Source organism: Hoplias malabaricus, chromosome 7 (assembly GCF_029633855.1).
Source record: "Hoplias malabaricus isolate fHopMal1 chromosome 7, fHopMal1.hap1, whole genome shotgun sequence".
In the NCBI taxonomy this organism is placed as follows: domain Eukaryota; kingdom Metazoa; phylum Chordata; class Actinopteri; order Characiformes; family Erythrinidae; genus Hoplias; species Hoplias malabaricus.
Genome location: NC_089806.1, coordinates 15,064,250 through 15,070,140, shown reverse-complemented (window position 1 = coordinate 15,070,140; position 5,891 = coordinate 15,064,250).

The following is a 5,891-nucleotide window of genomic DNA, read 5'->3' as shown; positions in this document are numbered from 1 at the left end:
GTTCTGTTTTGTATTGTTTCTTTTTTGTGCTCTCTCTGTCATGTGACCTCCTAGCCCTCATGTTCTCTCTGGTCATGTGATACCCTTCCTTCGTGTTCCTAGAGTCATATGTCTTGATTAGTTCGCAGGTGTTTCTTGTTTTATGTGTCTTCTTATAGCCCAAGCCTGTCATCATTAGTCTTCAGGTTTCTGTGTTTATTCTGTTTATTGCATCATGGCCTGGTTTAGTGTCTGTGCTTAGTGTTTAGACCATGTTTAGCTCCGTGTTCTGTGCTTAGTGTTTAGCTTCTGTGTTTAGAATTTGGGTTTAGCATCAGTGTTTAGGGTTTAGCTCCTTGTTCTGTTTTGTCTTCAGTCTCCCTGTTCATGTTTCTCGTCTGTCTGTCTGTGAGTGATTCCCATTATCTTTTAGTCTTTTAGTCTCTCTTGTATTTCTAGAATTCTTAGTGTCTTGTATTTGTTCTTAGTCAGTGTCTTGTGTTTCTTATTAAATTATATATCTCCTGCACATACCTAGGGTGACCAGATCTGAGATGGTGAAAAAGAGGACACGTCTATGGCTACTGACGTGCAGACTGACCAATTAAATGTTTACAGAGAAGGTTATCGACCAATAACGGTAGCTCTACAGTCAGACCGTCCAAACCGAAGATGTTAGGCTACTTCACCACGCCCCCTTCTCACTTAAGCGAACGGAGTAGGGGGTGCAGGACTAGTTTGTGAACGAAACGCTTCTCGAAATTCTACGTAAGCTCTAGAAAAACAAAATCCCAGACGTTTGTGAAATTCCGCTCGGACATTTTTTTTTAAGTCTAAAAAAGAGGACATGTCCGGGTAAAAGAGGACGTCTGGTCACCCTCCATCGTACCTCCATCTCTGTTTCTTGTCCCTTGACCCAACCCCTACGTAACAACACCTGAGAATCAGTCTGAGGTTAGGTGTTTTAGTCAGGGACATTCAGGACATGAATGTTGAAGGAGAAGAACGCATTAATCCTTCACTCGCCCCACCCTCACCTTTCTGTCCCAACCTTAAGGTCATGACTCCTCCCATGGCCTATACTATATTATATAATATTTCACTTATTGAGTAACCTCTAAATTTTTCCAGAGTGGTGTCAAGGTGAGAACAAGCGTTTTAGTAAAAGAGCATTTCCATTCCTCTAAACGTAAGAGAAAACTTCACGTTAGAAACGCAGGGCTTTTCTACTTGTGCAATGCTATAGCTAACAGACAACTGCGCTGTTTTGTAGGTCTTTGAACACATAACAGAATTTTGAAGTGTACTGAGTGAAATCAGAGGCTGTGAGTTCACTGAGTGAACATATAACTACAAATTATGATGAAGCAAAGTCTCCTGAACTATCATAATGACAGTGTTTTAGTAGGAATGGTCTTTTAGTGAACAGTTTGTTTGTAAACACAATGCCAAGTTGTGTTTTTCCAAGATATCTGTAAGGGGATACTATTCCACACCTTCAAATTTAGTCTCAGAAGCTGGTTACATTGCTGTGGTATCCTGATGGTTCTTCCTGTTCCCTACATACATCACATCTGCTTTTCCAGGAACCTGTGCCTATTCTACAATGGCTTTTCCCTCATTTCTTGCCACATGTTAACAACATTCTTTCACTCCAGTAAGTACTTTCCATTCTCCTTCTCTTGACTCCAGCAAGTTCAAATGTCTTCTTATACAGCCTCCTCCTCCACCGAGTTCCATCTTACCTGTATATAGCATAATGTGGCATAACTTAGTGGTTTTGGAAACATCTCTTTCAGATCTCATTCAGATCTTGAAGAGGTATTTATGCTTCACCTTAGTTTCTTGGTAAACACTTATTCTCTTCTGTAACAGCTTGCCCGAGTGACATCAGTCTTTACTCTTACTGCATGATTATGTCACCCTAGCTATGGTGACGCTTGATGACTTCACCCTATTCAGTGATGACTTCACTTAAGCCTACTCATTCTTCCTTTGCTATGCTTCCCGTCATCAACTTGTTTTCTTCCACATCGTCTTTATTGGTCATCCCAACCCTGCCTCCTTTCATCCCAACCTTGTCCGTATTCACCATAACGTGTCCTAATCCATCTCAAATCCTCACCCTCCTAAATCCTCTCTCTTATACCCCAAGGTCTTTCCCTTCATTCCAGTCCAATCCCCTCTATATACCACCCTTCCAGGCCTCATCCCAAACTCTTCACTATTTATCCCAAATATTCCCTGTTCACCTTGCCCTCTTTACATCTGGTTTACGGTCTTCTAGTTTGAATGACTCCAGGATCCTGCACTGACCTCATCTCGGACTGCAGTATTCCCTCTTTGTGGCTAGTGATCCAGAACTGAACACCCAACATCAGTACCTGGCCTCATTGTCTTCGCATGGCTGAGCACCATCAGTTACACACAGAAATGTTCCCTACATCTAGATTAAAGCCTGCCTAGAAAAGTTGAGGCAAAAGGGGACTCCTTATTAACACTCCATTTGTTCACAAACCTTGGGCCATATAGTGTATTTTAATTAAGTCAAATGTCTCCAACACAAACGAACACTAGGTCTGATCAAGGATTTAGCCTTCTCATTTGATCAGTATGCGCTCTGAGTACATTCTGTTTTCCTCCGTTAGCCTGATGCGTGACGGTGTTTGGAGTATGAGTGTGTGGGATTAGTAGAAGAGTATTATTGGTCCCCTGCTGCTCTTCATGTGAGCAGTTCATAGATTGTTCTCTGCTGAATCACCTCCCAGCAACTTCAAAGTCACCTCCAGACTGGACTCGCAATCACACAGTTCGCTGTTCTGAAGTGTTCTTCACTTACAGCTAGTGTCGTCTAGATCAGACAGCCTTTAAGTGGCCCACTGAACTGAGATCAGACTGTATTCTGACTTGTATGGGGCCTTTATGGCAACCAGTTCATTCAGTATATCTTCTGAAACTGGTAGTTTGTACCCCACTTTGTTGCAGCAACATCTTCTTTTCTGGGAAGTCTTTAGACTAGATTTTGAAATATTTGATGATATTCAGGTGGTAACACCTTCCTAAGATATTAAATGGTGCTCTAACAACTTAGATAACCCAGTTTTGCTGCTTCAGAGCCCAGTATTTGAGAATTTTATACTCACCTTGCTAACATATGGCATCGGATATGATGATCTTAATCTCATTTGCAGCTGCTTCCGATCACCCCATTTAGTATTGGGCTTTTCTATGGAGATCACACAAGCTGTGCGTGCACAACTGGACCACAACATAGCTGAATTCACTAATTATAATGGGTGTCTACAAAGGTCTGGTGTTCTTTTGTACTTTTGGTCTTTGATCTCTGTGCATAAGATTGATCTTTTTTTATTACAATGTGAGCAATGTTAATTCAACTGAATAATAAGTGTGGAATTTTGAACCGGCAAATATTTACATAAGATCAGTCATGAGCAGGAGAAAGGGAACAGGGTAACTAGATTGCAGTCTGGTACCTGCTGTACTATTGCTGCATTTCTTCCCCTTTCCAACAATACAGGGTATTATTCAGCTAACAAAGGAGATTGTGGTATAATTTGGTTTCAGCAGGTTGTCACTCAGGTATGTCCTGGCCCACTGGCTCTGGCTTGGGCACCTTTCCAGAAACAAGTCATGTGAGAGCACTACTTGATACAGCCTCTGCCGTTTGGTCTAGACCTGAGAGCAACACTTCAACACAAGCCCATTATTCTTTTAGAACTTAATGGACCTAAACTTTTGATATTCAAAGGCCCAATGAAATGAAAGTGGAGGGGCATTATTGATTTCTGTATATATATATATATATATATATATATATATATATATATATATATACATATATATATATATATATATATATATATATATATATATATATATATATATACTTACATACATTTGTTTAGATTGTATTTGTATAGATTAAACCTTGTGGTATGGCCCTCTATTCTTTTGTTCCATGTGTATTACTTATTCAAGATGCATCTCATCTGCCATATATATATCTCATTTTGGTTTACCCTCTATATGGGAGGCGATGTTTTTGTGTGGAGTTTTATACTGTGGCGTCATGTAGTGCCTACTGCTCTAGTTCAGTGAGCAGGCCCAAACAGAAGGACTCCTGCTGATCCCCAATCAGCTTCAGTGAGTCAGGCCTGCCAGCCGTCCTCCGAGGATTACATCACCCTCAGTACAGCCTGACCCATCAACAGTCCTCTAGCCCAGGAGGTGAGAGAGAGAGAGAGAGAGAGAGAGAGAGAGAGAAAGAGAGAGAGAGAGACCACTCGGGGTGAGTGAGTGTGCACCTTACATCTAAAAGTGCTGTAGCTTCCTGCTCATCAAGTAGGTCTTCTGAAATCAAGGTTATTAATCAGGTGTTTTTCTCCTTTTTCTGCAGAAAAACATCTCTGTTATAGGGACTTTATACTCCTCTAGCTGGCACTCTAGCTACCTCTCTCACTAAGCTACTACTACTAAGCTACAAGGATGAAGATTAACACACATCCTCCTAGACTTTTTTATTATTATTATTTTTTAACTGCCACTGGACAGCTCAACACACTTTTAGGAGAGTGCTAATTCCTCATCATGCCAGAGGGCCGGTTTTGCTCTTTTGGACTCTCTGACACTGCCTCATATGGCTGAGGCATCACCAGATTTACAATACTTACATTTAACTTACATTTAGACCTACACTACTACACTAGGGCATCTGCAGTTTTAGCTGGCTAAACCCTGATAGTAAACTTAAACGTAACCACTAGTCATGTTAGAAAATATGTCACATCAACATCTTTCCAAGCTGACTTACCATACCGAATGCTGACAAATATATAGAGCTGGAAAGGCATTTTGACACCTGGCCTCCCAAAACAACGCCCTTTCCTGAGATGTTGGTATCAGGCTCTTCCTGAAGCTTCAACAGAGGTGATGCTTAAGGGCAGGTTCACTGATTTTAAGACAAGCCCTCCATCCTCGCTGACATTATGTCACGTGACTTAAACCTAAGTCTGTCCTGAGACTTTTAATGTGATACGCTACTAAGCAGCTTTATTGGGTAAAGTCATGCACTATGGAGAGAACACACAACCAGATACCAGACTGTGATTTTGCTACATTTGTCTGTATTTACAATGGTGTTGCTCTTTTAAAAAAATGTATGTGTCTTTATTCAACACTAATAAATGATTATATTTGCTCCTTAGTCTGTAGATCTAAATATGAGTCACAATGGACATTCATTTGGCAAGGTGTCAATCTTTTGTACAATGTACTGTTTAACTGCTGTATTGGACTGTGGTACACCACTGTTATAACCAGCTATTTGGGCATTACGCACTTAGATACGCACTGATATATGTATGTGTGTGTCTGTGTGAGGGCAGCAGCTGAAGTCATTAGGAGTAGGAGCGGAGCAGTTGGGAGAAAATGAGGGCGATCTGTCCTGCACAGAGAGTTTGAGGCCATGCGTTATCAGAAAATGAAGTCTAATCAGCCTGCGCTGCCTTAATTTCTTACTCTCTGTGAGATAGTGTGCTTCCCAGCCAGGGTCATCTGAACACAGGATCAAACCAGTTAACTCCAGTTCATTTACAGACACACACACACACACCACAGTAGAAGCACACTGAATAAAATGCTGCTATGAAATCTCCTATTTTAAGTATGTTAAGTGTTTACTCTTTAGTAAAAATTATATGAACATTATATCTTTTCTTCTTCTGGCAAGAAATATAATGCATTTCCAAATTGTATATTCCCATCCAAAAACTCATTCATTTACCAAAAGTAAATGCACTGACACTGGAAATATACAGCTTGGAAGTGAGGCCTATCGTGAATTAGCCATAGCCCTGGTTTGGTTTGGTGTCTCATGTGAGAAACATAAGGTA